This window comes from Cavia porcellus, unplaced genomic scaffold, assembly GCF_034190915.1.
Source record: "Cavia porcellus strain 051 isolate PalLab524CR breed Dunkin Hartley unplaced genomic scaffold, mCavPor4.1 scaffold_9, whole genome shotgun sequence".
In the NCBI taxonomy this organism is placed as follows: domain Eukaryota; kingdom Metazoa; phylum Chordata; class Mammalia; order Rodentia; family Caviidae; genus Cavia; species Cavia porcellus.
Genome location: NW_026947492.1, coordinates 11,542,677 through 11,562,204, shown reverse-complemented (window position 1 = coordinate 11,562,204; position 19,528 = coordinate 11,542,677). Strand labels below are relative to the sequence as shown.

General features: G+C 53.9%; 1 long non-coding RNA gene across 1 annotated transcript; it reads right to left on the bottom strand.

Annotated features, from left to right (window-relative positions):
• Nucleotides 1-265: 265 nt before the first annotated feature.
• On the bottom strand, nucleotides 266-19,088 carry LOC111757647 (uncharacterized). The gene is made up of 3 exons (XR_002791950.2): nucleotides 18,651-19,088; nucleotides 9,920-10,090; nucleotides 266-4,959 (listed from the first exon to the last, which is right to left on the bottom strand). It is a non-coding gene; the product is annotated as an uncharacterized LOC111757647 (long non-coding RNA).
• Between the last annotated feature and the right edge of the window lie 440 nt (nucleotides 19,089-19,528).

Sequence of the window (19,528 nt, the reverse complement as noted above, 5' to 3'; positions counted from 1 at the left end):
CTGAGGCTCCTCTGGTGCCTGAGGAGACAGCAGTAACTGCTGTGGGTGTCACACTGGGTCAGTCCTGTGTGCAGTGGGCACCAGCCTGCCCCTTACCCTGCAATCTGGCTCCCCAGCCCTCTGTATGGCTGTATGAGGCACCGGCATTCTAACAGATTCCTTTTCTGCTTAGCCAGGTCAGAGTAAGCTTCTGTTGCTATAGCTACAGACCCTGGCTATCTTAGACTGCTCAGGCTACTATAACAAAATACCATAGACCAAGTAGTTTATAAACAACAGAAATTTATTTTTCATATTTCCAAAGGATGAGAAGTCCACGATCAAGACCCCAGCATATCTGGTGTGTGATAAGAGCTTTTGAGTTCATAGATGGCAATTTTAGCTGTGTCCTCTCATGGTAGAAAGATCAGAGCCTCCCTCAGGTCTCTTTTATAAAGATACTAACCTCATTTGTGAGGACCAGACCCTTGTGATATAATCACCCCATAAAGACCACACCCCAAATACCATCACCATGAGACTTAGGATTTTAATTATGAGTTTGGGGCAGCTGGGGGTGCAAATTGAGACCATAGCACTGGCTGAAGGAGTGTGCCCCTCCTTGCTGAGTGACACTCATTCTGATGACCCAGCCTGCGTGTCCCCTGCCTGAATTCCTCCCAAACGCTTTGTTCATGACTGTATTCATGACTCTATTTTGGAAGACTTCACAGGGGCATGACCCTCTATGTGAGTCACCAGCAGCACCCCAAATAACTCTCTGTCTCTCTCTCTCTCTCTCTCTCTATCTATCTATCTATCTATCTATCTCTATCTCTCTCTCTTTCTCTGGATTCTGAACTTTGGACCACATCTTTTCTATCATTACATCCCAGGTCTCATCTGAAACCTGGAGGATAACAGAATAACAGGTGCTAAGTATTTGTTGATAATAATTACCATTATCTTCATTACTGGACCTCAAAAAACCCGTAGAACCCTGGCTCTGAATTGAGCAATATACACAGAGAATGGCCCATACCTTGTCCTTGTCTTTTCTAGAGACATTAGGCTGGGCTCCAGGCCCCACAGTCCCCATCAGAATGGCCCCATTAAATGCCCCCCTACAATACCACAGATGTGCCCTCTGAACCCTGCCTAGGTCCCTAACCTCACTGACAGATTGCCTCGTACAGACGCCTTCCTTCCAGCTCACACTGTCTCAGTTTTTTCCACCCAGCCCCAGGCGACCCTGGACAGCTCCCTATCCTTGCAGAGGATGTTCCAAAGGCCCCTGGGAAAATGCCCCTATGGAAGGTATTACCAACCCAGGTCTGTCCCTGAACACATACCCCTACTCTGCACTCTTTCTGGAGGAAATGGACAAGCTTGTTGGAATCAATTCCACACCCTGGGCATGATAAACAGCCAGAGAGCAGCCCCCATGTGGGAAGGGGGCTAATGGCCTTGGGTACCCGAGCGATGCATCCTTCCTTCACGGTAGAGCCTGGCCAGACATGTTCCACTCACGCACCTATTCTGTGTACACTGCTCCACTTGGGGAAGGCACAAAGTCCAGCTGCTCCTTCCATGGATAAGGCAGTGCACTTTCCTGTCCCCTGGCAGCGACCCTCCCCACCTGGCAGAGGGACCTGGACAGGCCCAAGGCAGAAGGCAGTGGATGTGGCTTTAGCAACGAGCGTCAGACCTCAGGTGGCATCAGGCCACCTGCATTCAGGCCCACCTCACCTTCTCACCTGCTGGGGAACCTTGAGCAAGTTACCGTCAATCTCTCAATGGGATACAGTCTGTGAAAGTTTTAGCGTGGTACCTGGCACGTGGTAAGTGCTTGATGAAGTCAGTTATTATTATTGTTGTTATTGTTACAACTCACAGAAGTGAAGAAGTTCTTGATTCATCTAATCTGAATCCTACCCACAACCTTCATGGCCACTTCAGCATCTTCTGCTCCTGCTGGACTTGGAACTCAGTGATCCCCAGGCAGTGTTAGGGCCAGTAACAGCCACGGAAGCAGAAGGGCTATGCTCAGTCTCTACCACACGTCTATCAGCCATGATTCTCTGTAATTCACCTGGCACAGGTCAGACACCAAACCATGACAGCCAACTGCAGACTGGCATTCGTCGCTCTGCCCCCACCCCACACGGTCACAGGCGCAGTGTCTGTGTGTGTGCAGTGAAATACCTTCCCGGTGGAGGCAGGACGAGAGCTGAGGCACACTCACTAGCATCTACACTTGGGACACAGAGTGGATCGGGGACACTGGCTGGCTCTGAACTGCTCAGACACTCAGAGTGACACTTAGTGCCCTCAGCCTCCTGCCCTGGAGGACCGTGACTTCATTTCTAGAACTTTCTCTGCCACAAGTCTAACTCAGCAAACTCTTTGATGTTTCTTCTTCCAAAGAAGAAATTACTTAATAATTTAAAAAAGCCTAGTATTAGTTATTACCGGAAATGAACAAAATCCATAAGTCCCCAAGACAACAGGACAGTTTTTCCCAGGAAGCCTGTTGTCACGAAGGAGGCCTGTGACTCTAGCAAGGGACATAGGCACAGCACTTTAGGATTTATAAGTATTTGTCCACTTGCTGTCTTACCCTGAGGGTGAAGCCTCCAGCAACCGGACCCTCAAGGGACACTCAAACTATTTTCCAATCATGATATTCTCCAAGTCCATCTCTTGGTACTCACAGCCCTTGGTGATGGGAGTTTATAGCTTCTCCCAGGAGGAAATGGAGTCTGTTTCTTTTCCAATGGAATCTAAACTGCCTTGTGACTTGCTGTGTTAGTCAGCGTCCTGTTACTCTGACAAAATACCTGAGAGAATTAACTTAAAGAAAAGAAAGGTTTACTTTGGTTCAGAGTCTCAGAAGTTTCAAACCCTGACTATTTGGCTCTGTCACTTTGACCTGTGGTGACATAGCCCATGAGCCTCCAAGAAACATTCAAGATCCAAACTGCAGCACTTGTGATAGCCAACAGAACACAGCAGAGGTGACAGAGAGCCAGCTCTGAGATAAGGCCCAGACCAGCAGTCTCACTCAGCTAACCCAGAGACTCCTGAGAAACACTTTTGTCACAGTCATCGAGTCTCGGTGGCTCGTGCTCCCCAGAACCTTGCCTTTTCTGCAAAGAGCCAGTCCAGGTTCCTTTTCCTCTGTCCATTGCAAGGCCCTGGGTGGGGCAGTGCTTTGGGGAAGTGCTTGTCTCGGCCCCGCCCCTTCAGTTCCAGCCAGAGGCAGTGCTCAGCAGGGCGGGCCCTGGAGCTGTGTGCAGGGTGAGCCCAGCCAGGAGAACTGCCTTGCCTTGCCTTGCCGACCAGCCTGGGGTGGATCTCCACAGTGGAGAAGCATCCAGGATCAGACTTCCCCCACTGCACCCCCTCCCAGGGGGAGTAATCAGCCCCAGGAGCCGCAGCACGCAGCTTGACATTTGATGGGAGTCATTATCAGACACTTACGCCCAATCAGGCCTCAAGTGTTTCTGAGGGCCCCTCTGCTGCTGCCTCATTCTGGGGAGCAGTACTGGGAGGAGGGAAGGGGCCGCCCAGGCTGGGCAGAGGTCCTCAAGACCCCTCCTCGGGTTCCAGCCCCTCTCTTCTTGCTCAGGCCCCCAAGGGCACCATGACTCCAGAGGAAGGAGGCCCAGCCCCCATGGCCTCAATGAGACCAATCGCAAGTGTGTTCTGGGTCACAGCTTAGATTCCTGCCGGACTTGGGGTGGCTCTGCTCCAAGCACATGCTTCTGGGGGAGTCCTGAAACCCTCAGAAGTCGCCTTCCCCCCTCGGTGAGGCCTCCCTGGCACACACTCCAGTGCTCCCCGTCCGCCCTAGGAACCTCCGGTGAGCACCACAGCTTCGGAGGGAGGCAGAGGCCGGGGCTCCTCGTGGGTCGTAGGGGTGGTGGGCAAGGCTGGACTCTGTCCTGCTCTGAGCAGCGACAGTGGGCCCCTACCACTGCCACTTCCCTAGTGGAAGCTATTGAGAACCATATCGTTTAACATACGGGGAAGCACTCGATAAACTATAAAATAAATGCTGGGTACAGTGTCCGCTGCAGACAAGCTCAGGTGACAGCTGCAGACACAGAAGAGGGTACATGTGTGCACTCATCCCCTCGCACACATCCGCTGCCCTGTACCACCCTTCTTGGTTTGGGGATTATCTGTAGGTTTTCAGTGTCCATCTCCACCCAGCCAGTGAGCCTGCACCGTTGATGCGGTACAGCCTGAATGCAGGGCCAGAGGTCTGAGCATTCAGAAAGAGGGGAGGGAACAAAGGCACTGCCCTGTGCCATAACAGTCTGTAGGAGGCTTGGATGCATATACCGGTGCTCTCCCAAAGAATTTAAGGACTCAAATGCGAAACCCAAAGCAGGAAGCAGCTGGGACAATGTACCTTGGAAGGAGTCAATCCTCCCTTGGAGGAAGCTTCCTGGAGGAGGAGGTAAATCTGAACTGGGTGTTGGTAGGAAGTCTGGGGATGCAGGCAGCAAGAAAAAAAGGCGGTGGGGCAGGATGGAAACAGCCTAAGTCTTCTTCCACCAAATAATTCTAGAGCCATTTAGGGTTTACAGGCATTTTCCACCTGCATTTTCATATGCGGAGCTCCTATCAACCGAGTCAGTTTCTACTCTACAGATAGGAAACTGAATCTCAGAAAGTGATTAGCCGGGGTCTGCAAGCTAGTGGGCAGCAGAGCAGGAGGAGACAGAACCCGGCTGCCCCAGCCTGGGGGGCCCTGTCCACGTCTCCTTGAGATCACCAGGCACATCTGCCTCGATCTGGGAGTCCTGTGCAGACAGGCGCAGTGTCTGGGTGATGAACGCAGGCAGCATGTGGGGCCTCAGTCGGCAGAGGGCAGTGGGGGCTTTGGAGTTGGACACGACTGAGCTCACACCCCAGCTCTGCCATCTTCCTTGGCTTTGGCCTGTCCAGTCCTCCCGAGCCTTGGTTTCCCTGAAGTAGAATAAATTAATGTGAGGGTCAGGAAAGAGAATGACTTTGAAGCACTGAGCACTACACATAGTATTTGCTCAGTTAACAGTAACTCCTATCCTTAATATTATGATTATTATTCATTACTGCATTCAAGATTTTCTTTCTATCTTTATGAGACAGAGTCGTACTATGCAATTCAGGCTGCTCTCGAACTTGCAACGACCCTCCTACCTCATCCTCCCCAGTGCTGGGGTTACTGTGTGCACCACTGCGCCCAGCTATCAAGAGTTTTCTGATGGCCGCTTTTCACCAATGCGTGCCTTTCAGGATACTTGGGTCACCCCACACCCATGCTGACTTCCCCCTTACTATTCTGGCAGCTAGTTCCCTGCAATGCTAGCACTGCACCTTCCCCACTGTCCACCTGGGCCCGTGTCCAGTCCGGACTTCACATCTTACAGGCACTAGAGACAGTCCACCGGCTGACATCGGACCTGAACCCCCAGCAACCTGTTGCAATCCATTTCAGTCGCCGGAGCTCTCATTTCTATTCAAACTCCAAGAAAGCAGAAAGGTAATTATGAATCCTAGTCTTAAATCACTCCGCCACTGAATTATTAAAGGGAAGAATTAAAAATAATCAGGCTTTTTCATTATACCTCATAGCAGGGAAATTAAAGGTGTAAGAATGTATTTTTTCCTCGAATTTAAGTATTCATTTTGGAGATTTATAGGGGAGTTGAGATGATTCCTTGCCTGCCCAGTTCTCCTCTTTAAAAGAGGGGGAGAGAGAGAAAAAAAAAAAAAAACCTTGTAAAAATTAAAAGGAAGATAGAGCGAAGAAGAAATTTAACATAAAGAAGTACAATTGAGTTTTTTGCATTTTAATACATTTTTTCTGCACAATTACACCACTGAGTGATACAGCCGGGAGAGCTTAGGCTGCTGCTGATTTCAGACTCTGGATAGTGGGATGGCCGAGGGGTCTCACCAGTTGTTGGGTGAGAAAGTACTCAGGGGCATCGAGGATGGCCCAGACCTCAAAGCACCAGGAAAGCACTGTTCTGGCCACCATGCTCCCTATCCCCTCTTACAGGCTGACAAGCCTGACTCCTTTATGAGCAGAAAACCCAAGGCACCAAGATTCCCAGCAGCAACCTGGGACCCCCCAGGAGGGACGCAAGGACACTCTTTGCAGTTAGCTGTCAGATCTGCAGGTAAGAGGCAGACAAGGCAGATGAAGCGAGTCTCCACCAGCCCTTAGCACGTGCGGCTACCCCTGGCCACCACAGGACTGTCCAGAGCTAGAGCAGGGACGAGGAGGTGCTGGGAGGCAAGTCCCAAGGCCCCAGACAGCTTAGATGGAAAAGAAGAAAGATCCCATCAGGTCTCTGTCCTCCTCGGCCCCAGCCCAGCAGGGGAATGCAGGCCTGGCAGGCTCTGTAGCGGAGGACACGTCCTTACCCTGCCTTGGCCTCGCTGCAGAGGGCAGGAAAGGCCAGCAGGAGCAGCCTCAGCGGGACCCATCCAGTAAGGCTTCTGCTGGAAAGGAGTGGCCAGGAGTGCCTGTAGCAGAAGAGAGGCTTGGAGCCCCGAGCCCTAGACTCTCCCTGTCTAGCACAGCAGCTGGGGACACTGCACCCCTCTCTACATTTGGAGATGGTCTGAGGATGACACAAACTCGGGAGCACCATCGACACACAAGAATCACTGGCAACAGCTGGGTACTCCCAAGTCATACCCAGGGTAGGGTGCTGGGAGCAGGCTGGGCCCATCCAGATGTATCCACAGCTGGCCTGCCTCTCCTTGGGGATGCCAAGCAGAAACACCTCTGTCCTGTGTCCCTTCCACCCACACTGCAAGGGCTGGACTAGAGATGAGGAGGGGAGAGGACAGGTCCCTCTCCTAAGGAACCGGGACTCAGAGCAGTCAGCTACCTGGCCCCCTCCCCATGGCAATGAAGTACAGGGAAACGCTCCTGAGAGGTGTCAGAACAATTTCTATTAAGCATAATTTCCTAATGAAAAGGTTACGAGGGAGCCCAGTGGAGCTAATCAGGATTGAAGGTTCACTCCAGTTGCTCTGAGGGAGGGGTTTCTAGGCCTGGCCTTTGGTTCCCCCTGGAGTGGGCTGGAGGAGAAATGCCCTGCTGGGGTGAGGGAACACACAGATGTTGCGTGGACAAGGCCAGGGTCTGACACAAACCATCACTGGACACTCACAGATGCTATTCGAGGTGCCCTATGAAATCCATATCATTGACCCCTATCATTCTCAGGACACAGAAGCCCAGGAGCTGCAGGGGCCAATGATTTGGCCAAGGCCCAACCCTTAGAAACCGGGCAGGACAAGAACCTGGATCTGTCTGACTGAGGGTCAGGTGTACAGCCTCCTCCTGTCCCACCCCCCAGGTCTCTGCCCACTCTGGGGATGCAAATGTCATTTGGAGGGCAAATGTGACCCAGACATGGGGTAGGGCTGGGGCAGCTCAGAGCCCACCTGCAGCTGTGTGACTTCTGTCCAAGAAGCCCCTCCGCACCATCTTAGATTGAGAAAATGATGTTTCTGAGCAAGAAAACACAGGTACAGGTTCCGAATGGTGCTGGGACCCTTCAGAGGCTGGCATAGGTCCCTGCTGAGCCCGGAAGGGTCATGGCTGCCACTGCAGTCAGCTCAGGGTTGGTGAACAGGAGGCGCTGAGCCTGTGCACACACCGCACTCTGCTCCCAGAAAGGATCCCCAGGCCAACTTTGTCTCTGAACAGAAACCCTTCCTCCTTCACTTCCCACCACTGTGGGTCTCAGATGCTAAATTCCTAATCAGGGCTGTGCTGAGCCTGGGTCCATGGACCTAAACTAAGAGGAAAGGGGGCTTGTTTAGAGAGCTAAGCTAAGAGATTCCACCCAAACCCTCAATTATAAGCCTTTTAGAAACAGCCTTGGCCTTGCTTGTAGGAGGCTGGCATGGGGGGTGGGGCAAGTGGGAGGAGATGGGAAGCCAAACAGAAATGAGCCATTATTGTTCTATTGCAATTTTGAGGCCCCTTATACCACCGGAGCTCAGCTGCGGGCAATTTCAGGAACCCCAGAACTTCACATTTCTGCAGATATTGAGATACTTCTCCATCCCAGAGATGCCCTTAGGGACGGAGACAGGCCATTAGATGCAGCAGGAGAAGATCCTTCAGGCATGGAGAATCTCACCGCCACTCCTACATGCTGGGGAGAAGGGTGAGTTCCAGGAGGTCCTGGGTCTGGGATACTCCCCCTCTCCCTGCCCTCCCTGTCTCCCTGCCCTCCCTGTCTCCCTGCCCTCCCTGTCCCACCTCTCCCTGCCCATCCCATTCTACGCTCCCGTCCTCTGAGGAGCCCTGGCAGGGTACATCTCTCCATCCTTACTACAATGAGGCTGTCATCCCTGTCCTGCCTGGTGCCTGCCTTCCCAAGACCTTCAAAGCCAGGAACAGCATGAAATATGCGGCCACCTCCCCAGCTTCCACCCTCCTTGGCTCCCTTCCTCTAACTGTGCCATGCAGATTCAACTTGAATGCTGCAGCCCAGGTTGAGGCTATCACTGAGATGGGGGAGGGACTGTTGCTTCCAGGAGGCCTGAAGTGTTGATCCCATCATCTCCCGTCTCTCAGCCCTTCTATGAGACCAGCTTTTCTCCTCTACTCCCTCAGACTGGAAGGATGAGAAAGGGTGGTTTGGTTTGGGTTGGGTTGGGTTGGTTTGGTTTGCTTTGGTTTGGTTTGGTTCGGTTCGGTTCGGTTTGGTTTGGTTTGGTTTGGTTTGGTTTGGTTTGGTTTGGTTCTGAGATCAACAGTGGTTCTCAAAGTGTGATCCCAAGACCAGCAATCACCATTGCCTAAGAACTTAACTAGAAATGCAAACTCTCAGGGCCCCATCCCTTATTTGTTAAGTCAGAACCTGGAGTTGAGCCAGTAATTTGGATTTTAACGAGCCCACCAGGCAATTCTGATACATGCTGAAGTTTGAGAACCAGTGACATCAACATGGAATCAATATGACGAAATTCCTCTGGGTGCCCAGGGCTGTGCCAAGGCCAGCAGAGAGGAAAGATGCCATCTCCCCTGCTGGGAACTGGGTGGCTATGACTGACACGGGCTGGGAAGGAGTAGTCGGTACTGGGTGCAGGCTCTGTCTGAGAATGGTGGCGACCTCGGAGGAAGAGAGATGCTCACCACTGGGAAAGAAGGCTGAGGAGGGGGGCGGGAATTAAATGTGAGAAATTGGGCTCAAAATTTGGGTGAGAAATTAGAACGGTAACTCCAAGGGCCACATTTATGTAGTGTGTCTGTTTGTCCTATTCTCTGTCTCACTAGGAGATGAGCAGAGCAGTAATGATCACCCCACTCTACAGGAAGGGGAGGGGAGGGGACAGGAGGGGAGGGGAGGGGAGGGGAGAGGAGGGGAGGGGACGGGAGGGGAAGGGAGAGGAGAGGAGGGGAGGGGAGGGGAGGGGAGAGGAGAAGAGAGGAGAGGAGAGGAGAGGAGGGGAGGGGACGGGAGGGGAGGGGAGGGGAGGGGAGAGGAGAAGAGAGGAGGGGAGAGGAGACAAGAGGAGAGGAGGGGAGGGGAGGGGAGGGAAGGGAAGGGGAGGGGAGGGGAGAGGTGCCCTGGCAGAGGACACAGGGCAGGAAGCAGAAGCAGAAGCTGGGCTGGGCTCACCTCCCCCTCCCCGCATTCAAGCCCAGACAGCTGTTGGAGGACCTGAGCCAGCAGTTGGCAGGACCTTGAGGAGCTGAGGGTGGTGAGGGAAAGTCTCAGGGGTCCACCGAGGACATCCTGGTATTACGCCCTGCTGCCCTCCGCATAATCATTCATAGCGATCCCTTTAGTTTCAGTAGCATCTCAGTGTGGACATATGATATGTCCACCCCAACAACAGATGAGCCAGAGAGCCAAGGAGAGGGGTTGGGAGGCATTTGTCAGGAAAGAGGACGCAGCGCACATACCTGGGGAGGACAGTCCCTGTGAGTGCCTTGGGACGGTCCTCTGGCTGTGATCACAGAAATCTGCTGCTCCCTGGGTTGGTTCAATGATTCAACGATGTAATCCTCCCAAGGAAGGAGAAGGGGTGGCAGGGCTGCAGCCAGGGCCAGGTACAGCCTGGACCAAGACGGTGTCTGTGGGAGAGAGGAAGGGGACAAGGGAGGAGGAAGTGGAGGATACGGGGTCAGACAAAGAGACATGTGGGGCTCACTGTGGTCCCCCAGGAATGCCACACACCTTCTTCTGGCTGCCATTCTCCCCACCCCCTCTCTGTCTCATAAAGTGTGAAGCCCAGGGAATCAGCCCCAGGAGGAAAGGGACAATATTCCCCTTCATGCCTGGGATCCTCCTTCTGATGATGAGAATGGGAAGACTTCACAGGAACAGGATAGGATGCCCCTCCCATCCCCAGTGCCTGCCACATGATCATAATGAGGAGGGAGAGAAGCACAAGCAGGGAGGAGCCAATTCCTTACAGGGCCCCAAGCCTTCAGAGCCCAGGTTCAGTGGGAGGTTAAGACAAGGGTTCAGATTCAGACTACCCTGGGGCTGAGAGTGCAAATGATGCTGATGGTTAGGGAAGGCTTGAGGCTTTCGGATCAAGTGTGAGTTCTGGCTAGAGTTCTGGTTAAAGTGCACTAAAATACAGGCAGATTGGACTGCGTTATTGTCCGCACTAAACTGGGAGCTAAAAGTCATTCTTAGCCTTGGTTTGTTCAGAGGTACTGGGGCTTGCTGCAAGGGTCAGTGCTGTGGGCTGGGGCTGCCAGGTAGCAAGCAGGACAGACAAGCGGCTGGGGGAGAGGACAGAAAGGACCTGCCAGGCCCTGCTGGGTGGGATCTGGACCAGCACCTCGGACAGCTCCGAGGGAAGCGCTTTGGGAAGCTGCCGAGATCCCCAGCTCCTTTCATGACATCGTGGTCACTGATCCCATTCACCCCAGACTCACTGTTCAGAGAAATAAGGTGGCACCGTATCCACCAGGAAGTCTAAGCCTCTCAGCTTGGGTTCTAGTTGAGAAACTTCTGGTTGGACCTTTACAAGATGATCATTTTCCTAACAATGTTCAGATTTCACTCTTGACTGCCAGATTGACCCTGCTGTACATATCCTCTCTTATTCCCAAGTCCTCATCATGGCAAAATTAGGGGGCTCCTAAACCTGGGACTTTTTCTGTCTTCCCTTCATCTCCTGTGTCCTGAAGGAGGGAGTGCACTCACCCCAGGCCCTTCCTCCTCCAAATTCCCAGACACTTGTCCCAAAAGAGTGGCCTAAGGACACTAGATACTGCATGCATTCATGCCCATGCCGTCGTGGGTCATGAAGGCTTCCAGGGTCTTCAACTTCCATGCACTAATCTAGCCCCACTGGAGTAGGGGAAGGTGACCATCATCATGCACAGAGCACCTACTATGTGCCAGGCTTGGTCAGTGTCACCTTGTAGATCATCAAGCCAACCCAGAGAGAGGTAGGTGAGATTACCCCATTTACATACAGATGAAGATGCTGATGCTCAGAGAGGTTAATAAACTGTACAGGACAGCGCTACAGACCTGGGTTTTGAACCTAGGTTTGTCTGATGGCCCAAACCTTATACTTTTTTCAGCCTATCATGAATTCTGGTTGTTAAAGAACCTTGATACCAACTTGACAAGAACCCTCTGCCTTTGTATGGAAAGGCACAGCCAGCGATTAATTCCGGCTTGGCTCTCCAGAGGTACACCCGTGTCTCCTGGGCATCCCGAAGGCTGGAAAGCGAGGCTTTATCAGCCACTCCATGGTGTTGACTTGAAGTCTTGATCAGAGTAGAGGCAGGGAATGACTGCCATGCCCCTTCCAGAGCCTGGAAGTCCATGCTGCTGCCTCCTCGCAGCTCAGGAAGTAGACACGCAGTCAAGGAACACAGTTTCCTCTAATTCCTCGCTAGGCACAAGGCGACTCCAGATGATGCATCTGCCTGTGCCACGGGTACAGCCTGAAATTATTCCCTCGGGAGAGGAGCTGAATGGCCCAGAGCCGCTAAGTCTACCCTGCTGAACTAGCCAACGCTTTCCCCAGAAGTCACCTGCGTTCAGGGTAAAGGTGAACTGGGCGAACAGGAAGACACCATTGCGGGAGGCTCTGGGCAAACAGCAAGCGGGCCTGGCTGTCCTCCTGTCCCTCTGTAGTAATTAACAGGCCTTTGTTCCTGTCCCTGATCTCGTCTGGCAGAGCCTTAATCATCCTCTTCCCTGCAATGAGCAGCCTTCTCATTAGGGCCTTAAGAACCTCTATTATAAACATGTAAATGGAACTCAACGAGGAGGGAAATATTTGACTGCTCCAATTTCCTTTGTGTCGCTGCCAGCTCTGGGCTGCACACGCCTGTGATTTCACTGCTCAGCAGCCCGGCGCCAGCACACTGCCCCCACCAGCCGGTCGTCACCAACTGCTCCAACTCCTTCTATTGGAATTTAATTACCTTCGCCGGCAAATGTTTGGAGAACCTATCTCCATCAATTGATCCTGAAGTCAGATTTTTTATTCCAGGACGCTTAACGGCACTAGAGTCATTGATAGGAATCAGGAGCACGTGGACCTGGCCACAGAGAACTCTCAAGGTCAGGAAGGGTCATCACAGCTATCCACCAACTCTGTGCAGGTCAAGACTTCAGTGAGCCAGGATGGATGTGACTCTCTCTTCCCTAAAACCTACAGAGCACTGAGTTCTGAGCTTCGTGTTGATCCGACTGGAAGTTCTTTCACATGTCTGCTAATACTGGGTGGACTTTTATTTTTATTCCAGTTTGGCCCTTGATGAAGAAGAACTCCACAGATAGCAACCTGTCCAGACAGCATGAAAGGAGTCGATGGTATGATTAGCATCCCTCTCTGTGACAAAACACAACAAGATGGACCCTGGCTCCCTGCAGCCCCCAGAAGCCGGTGTGACAGGCCCCCTCAGCACAGCGACCCTGTCATGGGGGTGACTTCCCATACTTGGTCCTCTTCAGTGCCTGTTGCTTTCTCTTCCCCTTTGCCAATCTAAATCTCCACTCTGCTTATTCTTCAAAGCCTGGAAAACGTTCCTCCATGGAGCCGTTCCATGCCATTAGGCTGCAGTGACCTCCCACCATTCACATCAGAGCGTGCTGCCGCCTCCTCGTTGGGGCTTGAGGGATGTCACCTGTGCGGCAGGTCCTTGTTGATCTGCAGCTGGCTGTAGGCACAGGTCGTGTACGCTGCCTATTTTAGATAAGTGACTCCCAAAGATCTGTCCTCCAGGCACAGGCCACTCTTCCACTGCTGTGTCCCTCACTGCTCTAAGCTCAGAACAGGCTGACATCTGAGCAGACCAGGCTGCCGTGCGGCTGCCAGGCAGGCAGAAGGGCTGGTGGTGGACACAGGCTGGATGGAGGGTGGCTGCGCGGGCGGAGTGGAGGGCAGTGGGCGCTGACAAGTCCTTACCTGAGGCCTCTCAGCTTCAAATACGCTTTCCGCTGCCCAGTCGGTGATAAGGGAGCTGGGCCTTGAAAACGGTTCTCCTCGCCACCTGCCTCTGTTCAGCTTTGTTAGTAGAGGAGCTGAAGCGATATCGCAGGAGGAAAGGACTTCTCTTTCCAGCCCTGCAGTGAGGTGCAGGCAGCACCCCGGAAGGCAGCCTGTCTGCCACCAGCACGGCCCCTCAGCCAACTGTCCACCACCAGTGGGCCTGGGCCGGGCCCTCACTGATGATGCTTGGATCTCAGCTTGGGAAGTGTGAGGGACAGAAAGAAGGCAGAGAGGCCCTGCAAGCAGGCAAACACTCTTCCACTCAGCCACAACCTCAGCTCTATTCTTATACTCTAAAGGGAGAAGGTAGATAAGCCTCTGTCGCAGCAGGCAATCAGTCTTTATACTAAACCTTTTCTGCAGTGTCCATCCAGCAATTGGACAGTGGCATACTAGGTGGCTTTATAGTTGGTTGATAGGCTCCATCATGGGATGGCAGGCTGGCTGAAGAGTAAGTTGATTAGTGGGTTGGTTGGTTAACAGATTGGCTGGTGGATGGGTTATCTGGTTAGTGAAGTGGTGAGCACATTGCTTGAAAGGGAGCTGGTTAGTGGCATGCCCAGGCATAGGACAACAGGTTGGCTCATGGTTGGTGGACTGGTGAGTGGGGCGACGGTTTGGTTGGTAAGCTGGTAGATGTGGCTGGTTGGTGGGTTAGTTGGAGGATGCTTAGGCCCTGAGGTCAAAGGAAAAGATTAGTCCCGGGAGGATCCTAGAGAGGCTGAGTCTTAGTCTCCAGCCCTGCCTACTCTGAGGGGACCATGCTGCTCCCCAGGAAGGAGTCCTTGTTCACGCCGTGGCTGCTGGGCCAGGAGGGTGCTGCAGGGCTGCAGAGGAGATTCTGAGGAACTTAGAGAATCGCTCAGAAGACAAGGAAAAGAACCTCAAAGTGTCGAGGCTGGCCCCCGTCCCTTCGCCACCCCACACCAGCCTCTTCTCTTGCAGGCTCTGACCAAGCCCCCAAGGCACCTGCTAATGGTCCAGGTGCCTTTCCAGCAAGGGCTTGAGAAGTCACAGCCCTCTGGGGAGACTCAAGCCTCTGTCCCCAGGGCCTCCTGGGACACACACTCCAGGACTGGGTCTCCACCCAGCCAGGTTCAGTCTTGGCCCCAGAAAACCCCTCTGGGGGTCCCTGTCCACTGGACCTCAGGCCTCCCTTTCCTGTCTGCTCAGTCCCCACCGCCTAGTGCTTCAGCCCCACCGCCTAGTGCTTCAGCCTCGTGTACCCTAATGGCGCCTCTCGCCGTTTCTCTGGCTTGCTTGTCCTTGGGACTGGAACCTAAACTGCCTGCAAAGCTTTGGTCCCTTCCCTCTCTGGCCCCTCCTTGCTCCCACCCCCACCCCCAGCCTTGGGGGCGATCTGGCCACCCCAGCTCTCAGTTAAAGCCACCAGGACATTTTCCAATTGCATCTTTCCAGGATCAGAAAAAGAGATTTCAGAAGGAAATTGCTTTCTCCCCAGCTCAGCCAAGATGGGGTTATTTTTTACTCATCTTTTCTCTCTCTCTCTCTCTCTCTCTCTCTCTCTCTCTCTCTCTCACACACACACACACACACACACACACACACACACACACACAATCTTAGTAAAAAATGAGACTATGTCTGAAGCTTACCCCCTTCCCTAGACCAGGTTTTATCTCTCCTGAGGTCTGCAGAGGCCTGGACAAATCAGAGAAGGCCATATCTGGGGGGCTGTGACCGCACCAAGGTCCCATCCAGCATACAGGCTGTACCCCGGGAGCCCCCAGCCGGGGCCAGGCCTCAGAGCCACTAGGGAAAGCAGTTCAGGGTAGCCCATGGCAGAAGAGAGCAGGGCAGGCTGGGGCAAACCTGAAGGCTCCCTTGTCTCCTCCCAAGAATGTGCCCATCCCCCTCTGGGTGCCTCCAGGTCTCAGGGCGGGGGCAAGACACACAGTTACCCCCATCATGCCACGGCGGATGGTCACCTGCGCAGATCACAGAGGGCCACCCCTGGAGAGGAAGCCAGTCAGACCCAAGCTCCGGGCCTGATCAGAATCACTTCTCCTGGGCCCGTCTTCCCAGTGGCAAGGGGGGCAAGGAGCTTCCTTATCATTACCCAAGGGACAGCAATGGCCGTGACACTTCCTGAGAGCAGAAGAGATGCAAACGGTCCTGGGAATTCTTTATCATGTTAGCTGGTCCTTTCAGGAATCCTTTGCAGTAGGCACTGTTATCTCCAATATGCAGCAGGGAAACTGAGGCACTGAGCAGCTACTTAACTTCTTCAAAGGCCTGAGACCAGATAGCTGCTCAATCCCTCTTCCTAAACCATGGGCACAGCAAGAGTAGGAGACGAGGAACAAAGGGGTGAGGGACCAGAGTGAGAACCCCAGGCTGCACAGGCAAAGGTCTCCCCTGTGCTTTCCACCCCCCAGCCCCTGACCCAGAGCCCAGACCAAGAAGGGAGGTGAGCCGGCCGCCCGGACCCATCGCGGCCTGGTGTTAGTCTACCTGGCTCCTCGTGCCTTTGGAGTCTCACCTCGGGTCCCCTGTGCCAACGGCTGCTGCCTCCTCGGTCCCTATCCACCCCAGCAAGGCACTAAGCCTCAGGTGACAAGGGTCACCCTAGCCACTGTGATGGTAACAGAGAGCAAAGGACCAGAAGGGGACACCAGAGAGGAGGCGAGGGCAGCCCGCCAAGGGATGGCACGGCCTCTGCTCACAGAGGGACCTGTGAAGGAGAGCAGCAGCATGGAGACAGCACTGCAAATGCAAGACACCTGCCACCTCTCAGGGGACCCTCTGTCCAGAGCCAGCTCCTCCCCACACACATGCACACAGGCCATCCCCGCCTGCATGCACCCACACCCCGCCAGCACACACATCCCTCTGTAGCAGTAACCTGGGCGCATTTTGCTGCCAAAAGGTTTTGAAATATTTTAAAAGAATATCTTGGGGCTGAGGATTTAGCTCAGCGGCATAAGCGCAAGGTCGTGAGTTTGATCCCCGGTACCGGAAAAAAAAAAAAAAAAGAATATTCATTCTTCTTACCATAAGACTAAATATCTAATGGACAATTTCACCCAAACACTAGACTGACAGGACTTCACCAGCAAGAAAGCAGGTCTAGAGACAGAAGCAAGGGCCAGAGATGGTGACCCAGAAAGATTTCAGAAAGAGACCAAGAGACTTCATCCCCAGCGGCTCCCCAAGGTCCGGGGTCGGGTCACCGGATGCTCCGCCATCTGCATTAGAATGTCCCTTTCCTATAAAAGCAATCAAGAGATACAGAGAAGAAAAGTAGGATAATAGGTGTGATCAGAGGAGAGATTTCCAAACTCAGAAAATTTCACTAAATTAGCTCTGGGCACAGGAGCAGCCAAACCAGAAAGGAAAACAGGACAACAGTCTCAGGACCTGGGAGACAGACAGCATGTTTGCCAGCTTGGTTCATTATAGTCTCAGCAGCACCTAGAACAGATCCTGGCACATAGTAGGTGCTCAGTAAACAGACCAGTAAATGCATGAATGAACATCAGTTTTTCAACACAGGTTAAGGTTTTTCTGGCACTTTGGCCTGAGGGGAAAAAATCCATGAACTGTCCTGGCCAAGCCCTGAGGAGTGTGGTAGGCAATTCATTCATTCATTTACGCTACAGTATTTATCACACACATCTTTAGTAAGCGCTCTACAGACAAATTGGTAAACAAAATATAGAACTCGTGTCCTCAGGGAACTTTCACTGTGCTGGCAGGAGACACAGTGTACAATAAACACAGGCAGCTGACGAGTCTGGGTGTTAGAAGACCAAGTGTGGAAGGGAAACAAAAGATTCCAGGGAGGGGTGGGCTGGAGCCTCATGCAGGAGGTGACCTCTCAGCAGACACTTGAAAGGGCAGGGAGTGAGCCGGGCACTGGCCCAGGGAGGAGGGAGAAGCACAGGCCGCAGTGGCCACGCCCCACGCCCAGCTGGGCAGCTGGTGCCCCTCAGCTAAGTGCAGGCCTAGACAGGGGCAGCGCGATGCTGCACAGCAGCTGGGCTGTGGGCTTGGGTGGACACGGTGAGGACTGGGCTTTCCCAGGAGCAGCGGGGGCAGCAGCTGTAAGGTGGGTCCGAAGCCTCCACACCGAGCACCGCCACTGGGGAGGAGGGGTTGACACCACCCCACCGTCTACACAGCCAGGGCCAAAGCAGGTCCCCAGGAGACGAGTCCTGGCCAGCTGGGCCCCTCGGGCCCCCAACGCAGCAGAGAGCTAGAGCAGTGCCCAGTCCCTTGCAGGCCAGGTGGGCATCACTGCCCGCATCCCAGGCCATCTCCAGCACGAGGCCCCCACACAGGACAGCAAGCAGTTCCTTTGCCGCTGTGCCCGCCCAGGACTCATGCACAGACACATGTGCACACACACATGCACACACATGTACACACACGTACACATACATGCATACAGGCACTTTCCTTTCTCAAACACGTGCACCCTCTGTCACATGCACATGCACACACACACCTTTGCACACTAGCACACTCATGAGGCCCACACTCCTCACATCCCGTACAGATGGCCTCTTGGGTAGCATGACCCTGTTGATTCTCCTCCCCTCCTATCAAAGAGAGATCGAACCTGCCCAGGACGTAGTGGTTTGTGACCTCGTGGACACAGCTGAGAATCTGATGGAAGCTAGGGCCCCACCCCCCAGAAGAACACTCCCATCCTCTCCCCACTCCAGCCTGGCACAGGCACAGCACACGCTCGGACACTTCCGCTTCACACTCACACGCCTGCACTCAGACCCCATTTCAGGGCTCTGAGCCCCATCAGGAGGCCCTCATGGCCCAGGAGCCCCCCAAGATGTGCAGTCCAGCCCTCGGGGTCCTGAGCACACACTGAGAGGCCTGAGAGTCTGTGGGTGGGGAAGGGGAGAAGGTCGAAGTGACCCTGGTCCTGACAGTTGTGGTCACTTCAGTGTTCAGGTACAGGGACAAAAAGTGAGCAAGACATCTGGTCCACAGGAGGAAGAAAAATCAGTACCTGGCCCATGCCAGGGCCCATGCGGGGCACTTCATAACCCTCCTCTCCATTGGGACCACTTGGCATAGATGTGCCAAGGCCAGCCCCAGCCCACCCCACTGAGTTCAGCCCTGCTGGACCCTGAGCCCCCGCCCCAAAGCCCAGCTCCCTTCCTCTCCAGCTCACTTACTCAGAAATGCACCTGGCTGGGGCCCCGCTCTGCCAGCGATGGATGGCATGGAGGACAGGTCAGGGGCCCAAGGAGGCCGGCTGGCATCCTAGGTCTGCAGGTCGACCAGCACGCCCAGCTTCTGGGTCCTAGAGCCCGTGGGAAGCAAGAGAGAGGGAGCTGGGTGCTAGCAGGCTAAGCAAGATGAAATATTGATGCCCACGTCCTGGTAAAGCGGAGAATGCTGCTCGTCCATGAATAAAAGATAAGTTGGAGGAGCAGGCTGGGCAGCAGATTAATTAATCTAAGTGAGTGCTTGCTTCGCTCTGTGCTGTGGGGGAGGGTCGTGGGGGAGCAGACTGACTGTCCCAGCCCAAGGACCCCTCCTAGAAGAGCTGGCAGGCGTCCTCTGTGCCAGGCGGACAGCCGAGCAAGGCTGTGGGCAGGGCAGCAGAATGGAGCCCAGGCAGGGAGGGAGAGGCGGCCAGCGCTCTGGGACCAGCGCCACCAGCCAGTGCCTGGGAGGGCGCCTCCCAAGATAGCAGCTTCCCTGGCAAATGGAAACTACAAAGCCCAGCTGCTCCAGAGTGAGCAGTGAAAGGGGAGCACCTGTGAGCCACTTGGGAGCTTCTGAGTCCTTTCCTGCAGCCTAGAGGTCTCTCTCAAGGAGCCCAAGTGAACGAGGGTAAGAGGGGACTCGGGGAGAAAGGTGGAGGCCCCAGTCCTAAGACGGGCTTAGAGAGCTGGCCACACTGGGTACCACACTGATGTCCAGATTCCGGAAGGGGGAAAGGCCAGGTGAAGCTGTCACTCACCCCATGCCACCCCATGGCAACCCCAAACCCCAGATGTCTTCTGCCTCAGGATAAGAGAGAGCAAGCGCCCACAGTTCTTGGAGG